This window comes from Coregonus lavaretus (assembly GCF_964263955.1).
Source record: "Coregonus lavaretus genome assembly, chromosome: 1".
NCBI classification, from domain to species: Eukaryota; Metazoa; Chordata; class Actinopteri; order Salmoniformes; family Salmonidae; genus Coregonus; species Coregonus lavaretus.
In genome coordinates, this window is record NC_139988.1 from 68,724,782 (window position 1) to 68,737,348 (window position 12,567).

The window sequence follows — 12,567 nt, forward strand, 5'->3', positions numbered from 1 at the left end:
ATTTCTGGCTCTCACAGACCTGTAACTTCTTCTTTAAGAGGCTCCTCTGTCCTCCACTCGTTACCTGTATTAATGGCACCTGTTTGAACTTGTTATCAGTATAAAAGACACCTGTCCACAACCTCAAACAGTCACACTCCAAACTCCACTATGGCCAAGACCAAAGAGCTGTCAAAGGACACAAGAAACAAAATTGTAGACCCACACCAGGCTGGGAAGACTGAATCTGCAATAGGTAAGCAGCTTGGTTTGAAGAAATCAACTGTGGGAGCAATTATTAGGTAATGGAAGACATACAAGACCACTGATAATCTCCCTCGATCTGGGGCTCCACGCAAGATCTCACCCCGTGGGGTCAAAATGATCAGAAGAACGGTGAGCAAAAATCCCAGAACCACACGGGAGGACCTAGTGAATGACCTGCAGAGAGCTGGGACCAAAGTAACAAAGCCTACCATCAGTAACACACTACGCCGCCAGGGACTCAAATCCTGCAGTGCCAGACGTGTCCCCCTGCTTAAGCCAGTACACGTCCAGGTCCGTCTGAAGTTTGCTAGAGTGCATTTGTATGATCCAGAAGAGGATTGGGAGAATGTCATATGGTCAGATGAAACCAAAATAGAACTTTTTGGTAAAAACTCAACTCGTCGTTTGTGGAGGACAAAGAATGCTGAGTTGCATCCAAAGAACACCATACCTAATGTGAAGCATGGGGTTGGAAACATCTGCTTTGGGGCTGTTTTTCTGCAAAGGGACCAGGACGACTGATCCGTGTAAAGGAAAGAATGAATGGGGCCATGTATCGTGAGATTTTGAGTGAAAACCTCCTTCCATCAGCAAGGGCATTTAAGATGAAACGTGGCTGGGTCTTTCAGCATGACAATGATCCCAAACACACCGCCCGGGCAACGAAGGAGTGGCTTCGTAAGAAGCATTTCAAGGTCCTGGAGTGGCCTAGCCAGTCTCCAGATCTCAACCCCATAGAAAATCTTTGGAGGGAGTTGAAAGTCCGTGTTGCCCAGCAACAGCCCCAAAACATCACTGCTCTAGAGGAGATCTGCATGGAGGAATGGGCCAAAATACCAGCAACAGTGTGTGAAAACCTTGTGAAGACTTACAGAAAACGTTTGACCTGTGTCATTGCCAACAAAGGGTATATAACAAAGTATTGAGAAACTTTTGTTATTGACCAAATACTTATTTTCCACCATAATTTGCAAATAAATTCATTAAAAATCCTACAATGTGATTTTGTGGATTTTTTTTCCTCATTTTGTCTGTCATAGTTGACGTGTACCTATGATAAAAATTACAGGCCTCTCTCAGATTTCTGGCTCTCACAGACCTGTAACTTCTTCTTTAAGAGGCTCCTCTGTCCTCCACTCGTTACCTGTATTAATGGCACCTGTTTGAACTTGTTATCAGTATAAAAGACACCTGTCCACAACCTCAAACAGTCACACTCCAAACTCCACTATGGCCAAGACCAAAGAGCTGTCAAAGGACACAAGAAACAAAATTGTAGACCCACACCAGGCTGGGAAGACTGAATCTGCAATAGGTAAGCAGCTTGGTTTGAAGAAATCAACTGTGGGAGCAATTATTAGGTAATGGAAGACATACAAGACCACTGATAATCTCCCTCGATCTGGGGCTCCACGCAAGATCTCACCCCGTGGGGTCAAAATGATCACAAGAACGGTGAGCAAAAATCCCAGAACCACACGGGAGGACCTAGTGAATGACCTGCAGAGAGCTGGGACCAAAGTAACAAAGCCTACCATCAGTAACACACTACGCCGCCAGGGACTCAAATCCTGCAGTGCCAGACGTGTCCCCCTGCTTAAGCCAGTACACGTCCAGGTCCGTCTGAAGTTTGCTAGAGTGCATTTGTATGATCCAGAAGAGGATTGGGAGAATGTCATATGGTCAGATGAAACCAAAATAGAACTTTTTGGTAAAAACTCAACTCGTCGTTTGTGGAGGACAAAGAATGCTGAGTTGCATCCAAAGAACACCATACCTAATGTGAAGCATGGGGTTGGAAACATCTGCTTTGGGGCTGTTTTTCTGCAAAGGGACCAGGACGACTGATCCGTGTAAAGGAAAGAATGAATGGGGCCATGTATCGTGAGATTTTGAGTGAAAACCTCCTTCCATCAGCAAGGGCATTTAAGATGAAACGTGGCTGGGTCTTTCAGCATGACAATGATCCCAAACACACCGCCCGGGCAACGAAGGAGTGGCTTCGTAAGAAGCATTTCAAGGTCCTGGAGTGGCCTAGCCAGTCTCCAGATCTCAACCCCATAGAAAATCTTTGGAGGGAGTTGAAAGTCTGTGTTGTCCAGCGACAGCCCCAAAACATCACTGCTCTAGAGGAGATCTGCATGGAGGAATGGGCCAAAATACCAGCAACAGTGTGTGAAAACCTTGTGAAGACTTACAGAAAACGTTTGACCTGTGTCATTGCCAACAAAGGGTATATAACAAAGTATTGAGAAACTTTTGTTATTGACCAAATACTTATCTTCCACCATAATTTGCAAATAAATTCATTAAAAATCCTACAATGTGATTTTCTGGATTTTTTTTCCTCATTTTGTCTGTCATAGTTGACGTGTACCTATGATGAAAATTACAGGCCTCTCTCATCTTTTTAAGTGGGAGAACTTGCACAATTGGTGGCTGACTAAATACTTTTTTCCCCCACTGTATATATATATATATATATATATATATATATATATATATATATATCTGTGCTTTGGGCACAGGTGGAGCAGGCCGTCACGAAGGATCTCACATCCTCAGTCATGTTTGGCCACCAGAATCTCAGCCTCAGGAACTCCAGTATCCGATTAACCCCTGGATGCCCAGTTAATTTAGAGGAGTGTCCCCATTCTAGTACTCGGGAAAGGGCTGATCGCAGAACATAAAGTCTGTTAGTGGGACCCCATCCGGGGTCAGGTTCTCGGGTCCAGGCTTGCCAGACCGTGGTCTCAATACTCCATATCACGGGGGCCACAATGCGGGAGCTGGGGATGATGGGCTCGGAGTCCCTATCCTCATTAGAGACATCGTGTTGGCGGGACAGGACATCTGCTTTCTGATCCCGGGCAATAGGCTAGTGTGAAGTTGAACCTGTTAAAAAACAGAGCCTGCCTGATGAGCGTTTAACCTCTTGGCTTCTTGAATGGAGACCAAGTTCTTATGGTCCGTCCAGATCACGAAAGGATGAGGTGCCCCCTCCAACCAGCGTCTCCACCCCTCAAGGGCCCACTTCACTGCCAAGAGCTCCCGGTTGCCTACATTGTAGTTGCATTCCGCTGGCGAGAACCACTTGGAGAGAAAGGCGCATGGGTGCAGTATCTTGTCCTCATTGTTCCGCTGTGAAAGGACCGCCCCTACTGCAGTGTCCAGGGCGCCCACCTCTACCACGAAGGGATGAGTAGGATCAGGATGGGTCCGGAGGTGAAACGTCCCTTGAGCTCAAACGAATGCCCTGTCAGCCTCAGGGGTCCATAAAAAACCGTGAGAGGCGCTGCCACCGCACCAAAGTTGCGTATAAAACACCTGTAAAAATTGGCAAACCCGAGGAACCGCTGGACTTGTTTGAGTGAGGCGGGACTGGGCCAGTCGGTGACCGCCTTAACCTTTACAGGGTCCATTTGGATGCCGGCGGTAGAGATAATGTGACACAGGAAAGAAACTTGGGATACGTGGAACTCACATTTCTCTATCTTGACGTATAGTTGACTCTGCAGGAGGCGTCTCAGGACTTGGCGGTCGTGCAGGATGTGTTCCGGAAGGGTCTTGGAGAAGATCAGGATGTCGTTGAGGTAAACAAAGACGAACCGATTCAACATATCCCTAAGAGTGTCATTGACCAGTGCTTGGAAGACTGCCGGTGAGTTCGATAATCCGAAGGGCATGACTAAATACTCATAGTGGCCACTAGGAGTGTTAAAGGCAGTTTTCCATTCATCTCCCTCCCTGATTCTCACCAGATTTTAAGCGTTGCAGAGGTCCAGTTTGGTGAAGAATTGGGCCCCTTGGGCCAACTCCAAGGCGGCGGACATCAGGGGTAGGGGGTAATGATTCTTAAATCGTAATCCTGTTCAGCCCTCTGTAATCGATGCAGGGACGCAGACCTCCATCCTTCTTTCCCACGAAGAAGAAGCCTGCACCAACTGGGGATGTAGAGTATCGAATGCAACCTGCCTCCAGTGACTCCCGGATGTAATTTTCCATGACTGCTGCTTCAGGGGTCGAGAGGGAGGACAGACGGCCCCGGGGAGGTGTGGAGCCGGGTAGGAGTTCTATGGCGCAGTCGAATGGACGATGAGGGGGGAGGGTGGTGGCTTGCCTCTTACTGAGAAGTCTTGGTCTTCGAGGGATGCTGGGGAACGCGGTGAGGCTCTTGGTGGGGGTCTTAGGCATTTAGTCTGGCAGTTCTTACCCCAGTCTAGTAGGTGTCTCGTGGACCAGGAGAATAGTGGGTTATGTAGCACTAGCCAGGGGTACCCTAGGATCAGGGGATTCTCAGGAGCAGTGATCAAAAGAAAACTAAGAGTCTGAGTGGTTCACCCCAACCTGCAGTAGAATGAGCTTGGTCAGAAACTCCACCTGGCCGGAGCCGATGGGGCATCCATTGAGAGCTTGAATCTACAGAGGGATGGGACATTTCACGCAGGGGATTTGTAATTCTCTGGCGAAGTCTTGGTCCATTAAATTATCCGCGGCCCCGGAGTCCACGAAGGCTTGAATGTGGTGCTGATGGTTGTCACAGTGGAGGGTTGCGGGTAGTGACAGACGGTGACTAGGTAGCTGTGTGTAACTGCACAGCTCGTCATTGTCTCCCCTTGTCCTGGCGAGCCCTGGCGAGCCCTGGCGTTTCCCGTCAGCTCTGGGCATGTAGCACGGAGATGGCCGAGACCTCCGCAGTAGAGGCAGCAGCCTTCGCGCATGCACCTGTCACGTTCCTGTGGGCTCAGATGTGTGCCTCCCAGCTGCATGGGCTCCTCAATGCTGGGCTCGGGGGGCTTGGGGTGCTCAGGAAACCGGGATAACCTGGGGTGGTGTCAAAAAGGCGCTGTCTCACACGTTGGATGCGGTTGTCAATCCTGATTGCCAGCGTTATCAGTGACTTGAGGTCCTCTCCCAGTTCCCGAGTGGCCAGTTAATCCTTGATGGAGTTAGACAGACCCTGGTGGAAAGCGGTAACCAGTGCCTCAGTATTCCACCCGCTTTCGGCGGATAGTGCAGAACTCAATGGCAAGTCAGCCACTGGTCTGGCCCCTTGGCGGAGTCTGAACAGTCGGCTTGCCGCTTCTCGTCCACCGACTGGGTGTTTGAAGACTCGTCGCAACTCGGCAGTGAAGGCTAATATGGAGCTACAGGATGGTGGCTGCTGTTCCCACACCACCGTTGCCCACGCTAGGGTCTTGCCCGAGAGTAGAGAGATGATGTAGGCGATCATGGCCCTATCGGTGTGGAACGAGGATGACTAGCTCGAACACCAGAGAGCACTGAGTGAGAAACCCTTGCATCCTCCCGGGTGGCCGTCATACCGCTTGGGGGAACTACGGCGATGCCTGTAGCACTGGGCGATGAGACTTGGGCATTGGCTCCTCCTGGGTTGGGGTTGGGCCGTGGTTGGAGGGAATCGGTAAGTGCCTGGAGGGTCTCTGATATTTGGGAGAGTTGTTCTTGCTGCCGCCCCAGCAGTGCTTCTTGGTGGGTTATAACATTCTTGATCTGGGTGATCTCTGCTGGGTCCATGTTGAGAGGCAGAAGCTTGCTGTGACGTGATGAGGTTGGACCCAGGAGCAGAGAAGAGACCAGATGAGGAATCAGTGGTTTAGGATAAACGTAAATACTTTACAGAGAATTGGTAACAGATGGATCACAGTAATACTGGTGAAACAACAAACACTAGGGCTAGAAAACTCACTCAGGAGACAAACGCAAGTCTTAAAAGGGAAATCATATTTAGTGATAGAACACACCTGAGTGTCATTATTGTCTCTAGGACGGTCTCTGCCGCCCTCTGGTGGCAGGTGGAAACATGACAATATCCACACTGTGAGGCTGGAATAATACTGTGAAATTGTGAAAATTATGATAATGCCCTTTTAGTTTAAAGGTCCCGAACAGTCATTATGATTCCCATGTAAAATAGTCTTTAAAGTGACTAAAATTTCACCCATAAGATTTTTGGGGGATAGAAATGCTCAAAATTTGAGATTGGCTAACTACCAGGAAGTTTGAAAAAAAAAACTAACAGGCTGAGTGGATGGGGAGCTTATGTTCATTAGCTCCCCTTGACTGACAGCTCTTTGAAAAGCCTATGTCAAGAAACTTGGATGCAGTAAAATAATCTCAAGCAAATTTGGTGATACACAAAGCAACTCAAACAACATCGAAATTGCATCAATGTACATTATTTTTTTATACATCTCCCGTTTGGCATGTCTCTTGTGATGAGGTTAACAGCAGCACTGACGGAGGTGTTGACATGACAACTCCATCACAATTTTGAACGACCCTTCCCCCCTTTTGTTCCATGCTGGCTGAAGACCTAGCTAGCCAGTAACTAGCTAACACCAGACACAGATGAAAGGGGAGATGTAAAAAAATATGTATCTTTGCCATAGATGAATAGTGTAAACCTTTTATTACTACAGTCAAATGTTGGCACCAGTAGAGTAGCTATGTAGCTATATAAACCAAGCCCCTCCGCAAACTGGCCTTCTCCGATGTTGGTTACGTGGCGGTACTTAATTAAATTAGGTAAGAGAATATCATGTTACCATTGGTGTATTCAAATGAGAGCTAGGGTGATGTCACCTTATCCCCTTAATAATCCCGCCTCTTGAATCCAAGTCTTTGACATGGGGGAGGGGACCAGTAATGTTAAGATCACATTTTATCAATGTAGAAGCAACAGTCATTTTTCATACTTTGGTCATCATACTTTGATCTGGTTTCATCCAAATATCATCCAATTTCATGAAAAACATGATTTCAACTGTTCATGACCTTTAAGAGCTGTTTGAGAAGACCACCTGAGACCCCCGGATTGTCATGCCAGTTAATGTGTTATGTTGTGTTCTGTGAGTAAAGGTTAAGCTTCTACACTGCCTGTTCTGTAGTCTTAATGAGACTGTGCTTGTGATACCAAAGAGCCTACTAAAGTTTCATTGTTAAGATAGTCATAATGTTGTGAAAATATGATTTGTCCAAATACATTTTAAAATGTGTTTACCAAATATATATAGAAAATACATATTTTCTAAAATACATTCTTTCAGAAGTGAGAGAGCACGAGAGAAAGAGAGAGAGAGAGAGAGAGAGAGCGCAAGAGAGGGTTGTTCTCTTGCTGTGAGTTTTACATTTCACTCCAAACCTTCACACTATGAATTATGTCCCCTTGAGCATTCTGTAGCTATATTTGGAAAACCCATTCACCTTGGTCATTTCTCTGTTTGGCCCAATTAGGTGGGGAGGAAAGTTAAAGTTGTGGTGAAGAAAGCATCATCAATGCCAAATATAGACTTTGAATATCCACATTTCCCCTGTATTAGGCCTACCCTTCGATTAGTCACCCAGTTAAGCTATCACTGTAAGATAATATATAATGTAAGAGTTGTGCTGACTCCCTTAGTAGCATTTCTGGCTGCCATGGGGGACAAATCAATTCAGCAAGCTCAGGGATTATTATATATATTTTTTAATTAAATATTAGCCTTTTCAATTTGAAATTACAGATGTGAGAAAACAATGGTGGTTTTCTTTTGCAATATAGGGCTGTCTGTTCAAATGCCAGTATTATATATAGTGCCTTCAGAAAGTATTCATACCCCTTGACTTATTCCAGATTTTGTTGTGTTACAGCCTGAATTCAAAATGAATTAAATATTAATTTTTCTCACTACACGTTTTTAGAATTTTTTTGAAAATTAAATACAGAAATATCTCATTTACATTTTAGTCATTTAGCAGACGCTCTTATCCAGAGCGACTTACAGTTAGTGAATACATTTTTTTTTTTTATACTGGCCCCCCGTGGGAATTGAACCCACAACCCTGGCGTTGCAAACGCCATGCTCTATCAACTGAGCTACATCCCTGCCGGCCATTCCCTCCCCTACCCTGGACGAATTGTGCGCCGCCCATGAGTCTCCCGGTCGCGGCCGGCTGCGACAGAGCCTGGATTCGAACCAGGATCTCTAGTGGCACAGTTAGCACTGCGATGCAGTGCCTTAGACCACTGCGCCACTCAGGAGTACGTATTGTATTTACATACAGTACCAGTCAAAAGTTTGGACACACCTACTCATTCAAGGTTTTTTTCTTTATTTTTACTATTTTCTACATTGTAGAATAATAGTGAAGACATCAAAACTATGAAATAACACATATGGAATAATGTAGTAACTAAAACAAGTGTTAAACAAATCAAAATATATTTTATATTTGAGATTCTTCAAAAAGTAGCCACCCTTTGCCTTAATGACAGCGTTGCACACTCTTGGCATTCTCTCAACCAGCTTCATGAGGAATGCTTTTCCAACAGTCTTGAAGGAGTTCCCACATATGCTGAGCACTTGTTGGCTGCTTTTCCTTCACTCTGCGGTCCAACTCATCCCAAACCATCTCAACTGGGTTGAGGTCGGGTGATTGTGGAGGCCAGGTCATCTGATGCAGCACTCCATCACTCTCCTTCTTGGTCAAATAGCCCTTACACTGCCTGGAGGTGTGTTTTGGGTCAATGCCCTGTTGAAAAACAAATGATAGTCCCACTAAGCGCAAACCAGATGGGATGGCGTATCGCTGCAGAATGCTGTGGTAGCCATGCTGGTTAAGTGTGCCTTGAATTCTAAATAAATCACAGACAGTGTCACCAGCAAAGCACCCACACACCATCACACCTCCTCCTCCATGCTTCACGGTGGGAACCACACATGCGGAGACCATCCTGTTCACCTACTCTGCGTCTCACAAAGACACGGCGGTTGGAACCAAAAATCTCAAATTTGGACTCATCAGACCAAAGGACAGATTTCCACCGGTCTAATGTCCATTGCGCGTGTTTCTTGGCCCAAGCAAGTCTCTTCTTCTTATTGGTGTCCTTTAGTAGTGGTTTCTTTACAGCAGTTTGACCATGAAGGCCTGATTCACGCAGTCTCCTCTGAACAGTTGATGTTGAGATGTGTCTGTTACTTGAACTCTGTGAAGCATTTATTTGGGCTGCAATCTGAAGTGCAGTTAACTCTAATGAACTTATCCTCTGCAATAGAGGTAACTCTGGGTCTTCGTTTCCTGTGGCGGTCATCATGAGAGACAGTTTCATCATAGTGCTTGATGGTTTTTGCGACTGCACTTGAAGTTGTTGCTACAATTTGAGTCGACCTGTGGCCAATTCAAATGTTTGGATGTCATTTAGAAAGAAACACACCTGTCTAAGTCCGAGGAACTGTCCGTAGATCTCTGAGATAGAATTGTGACGAGGCATATATCTGAGGAAGGTTATAAAACAATTTCTAATGTGTTGAAAGTTTATTGTCACCATCATTGGGAAATTGAAAAAATATGAATCTCCCCAGAGCTGGCTGTCCGACAAAACTGAGCAACCGGGCAAGAAGGACCTTGGTCAGGGAGGTGACCAAGAACCCAACTGAGTTCCTTGGTTAAGATGGGAGAACCTGCCAAAAGGACAACAGTCTCTGCAGCACTTCACCAATCTGGGCTTTAAGGGAGAGTGACCAGACAGAAGCCACTCCTGAGAAAAGGCACATGACAGCATGCCTGGAGTTTGCAAAAAGGCACGTGAAAGACTCTGAGCGCATAAGGCAAAAGATTCTCTAAGCAGGAGGTGGCGAATCGCATCTCTGCATGTCTGGCAGACATATCAGTATGGATGACGGATCACCACCTCAAGCTGAACCCTGGCAAGACGGAGCTGCTCTTCCTCCCGGGGAAGGACTGCCCGTTCCATGATCTCGCCATCACGGTTGACAACTCCGTTGTGTCCTCCTCCCAGAGTGCGAAGAGCCTTGGCGTGACCCTGGACAACACCCTGTCGTTCTCCGCTAACATCAAGGCGGTGACCCGCTCCTGCAGGTTCATGCTCTACAACATTCGGAGAGTACGACCCTGCCTTACACAGGAAGCGGCACAGGTCCTAATCCAGGCACTTGTCATCTCCCGTCTGGATTACTGCAACTCGCTGTTGGCTGGCCTCCCTGCCTGTGCCATTAAATCCCTACAACTCATCCAGAATGCCGCAGCCCGTCTGGTGTTCAACCTTCCCAAGTTCTCTCACGTCACCCCCCTCCTCCGCACACTCCACTGGCTTCCAGTTGAAGCTCGCATCCGTTACAAGACCATGGTGCTTGCCTATGGAGCAGTGAGGGGAACGGCACCTCTGTACCTTCGGGCTCTGATCAGTCCCTACACCCAAACGAGGGCATTGCGTTCATCCACCTCTGGCCTGCTGGCTCCCCTTCCTCTGCGGAAGCATAGTTCCCGCTCAGCCCAGTCAAAACTGTTCGCTGCTCTGGCACCCCAATGGTGGAACAAGCTCCCTCACGACGCCAGGACAGCGGAGTCACTCACCACCTTCCGGAGACATTTGAAACCCCACCTCTTTAAGGAATACCTGGGATAGGATAAAGTAATCCTTCTACCCCCCCCCCCCCCCCCCCCCCCCCAAAATTGTAAAGTGGTTATCCCACTGGCTATAGGGTGAATGCACCAATTTGTGAGTCGCTCTGGATAAGAGCGTCTGCTAAATGACGTAAATGTGCCCTTGAGCAAGGCACTTAACCCTAATTGCTCCTGTAAGTCGCTCTGGATAAGAGCGTCTGCTAAATGACTAAAATGTAAATGTAATGTAAATGTAATTATGTGGTCTGATGAGACAAAAATGTAACTCTTTGGCCTGAATGCAAAGTGCTACAGTGGGGGAAAAAAGTATTTAGTCAGCCACCAATTGTGCAAGTTCTCCCACTTAAAAAGATGAGAGAGGCCTGTAATTTTCATCATAGGTACACATCAACTATGACAGACAAATTGAGAGAGAAAAAATCCAGAAAATCACATTGTAGGATTTTTAATGAATTTATTTGCAAATTATGGTGGAAAATAAGTATTTGGTCACCTACAAACAAGCAAGATTTCTGGCTCTCACAGACCTGTAACTTCTTCTTTAAGAGGCTCCTCTGTCCTCCACTCGTTACCTGTATTAATGGCACCTGTTTGAACTTGTTATCAGTATAAAAGACACCTGTCCACAACCTCAAACAGTCACACTCCAAACTCCACTATGGCCAAGACCAAAGAGCTGTCAAAGGACACCAGAAACAAAATTGTAGACCTGCACCAGGCTGGGAAGACTGAATCTGCAATAGGTAAGCAGCTTGGTTTGAAGAAATCAACTGTGGGAGCAATTATTAGGAAATGGAAGACATACAAGACCACTGATAATCTCCCTCGATCTGGGGCTCCACGCAAGATCTCACCCCGTGGGGTCAAAATGATCACAAGAACGGTGAGCAAAAATCCCAGAACCACACAGGGGGACCTAGTGAATGACCTGCAGAGAGCTGGGACCAAAGTAACAAAGCCTACCATCAGTAACACACTACGCCGCCAGGGACTCAAATCATGCAGTGCCAGACGTGTCCCCCTGCTTAAGCCAGTACATGTCCAGGCCCGTCTGAAGTTTGCTAGAGTGCATTTGGATGATCCAGAAGAGGATTGGGAGAATGTCATATGGTCAGATGAAACCAAAATATAACTTTTTGGTAAAAACTCAACTTGTCGTGTTTGGAGGACAAAGAATGCTGAGTTGCATCCAAAGAACACCATACCTACTGTGAAGCATGGGGGTGGAAACATCATGCTTTGGGGCTGTTTTTCTGCAAAGGGACCAGGCCATGTATCGTGAGATTTGGAGTGAAAACCTCCTTCCATCAGCAAGGGCATTGAAGATGAAACGTGGCTGGGTCTTTCAGCATGACAATGATCCCAAACACACCGCCCGGGCAACGAAGGAGTGTCTTCGTAAGAAACATTTCAAGGTCCTGGAGTGGCCTAGCCAGTCTCCAGATCTCAACCCCATAGAAAATCTTTGGAGGGAGTTGAAAGTCTGTTGCCCAGCGACAGCCCCAAAACATCACTGCTCTAGAGGAGATCTGCATGGAGGAATGGGCCAAAATACCAGCAACAGTGTGTGAAAACCTTGTGAAGACTTACAGAAAACGTTTGACCTGTGTCATTGCAAACAAAGGGTATATAACAAAGTATTGAGAAACTTTTGTTATTGACCAAATACTTATTTTCCACCATAATTTGCAAATAAATTCATTAAAAATCCTACAATGTGATTTTCTGGATTTTTTTTCTCATTTTGTCTGTCATAGTTGATGTGTACCTTTGATGAAAATTACAGGCCTCTCTCATCTTTTTAAGTGTAAGAACTTGCACAATTGGTGGCTGACTAAATACTTTTTTCCCCCACTGTATGTCTGTAGAAAACCAGGCACAACACCATCCCTACCA

At 46.4% G+C, this 12,567-nt stretch overlaps 1 protein-coding gene across 1 annotated transcript in view; it reads left to right on the forward strand.

The window, feature by feature from the left end:
• The window catches only part of LOC311130972 (zinc finger protein 385C-like), a gene marked incomplete at both ends in the record, with an annotated part of 127,317 nt that overhangs the window by 17,991 nt on the left and 96,759 nt on the right, over positions 1–12,567 (forward strand). The window lies entirely within an intron of this gene.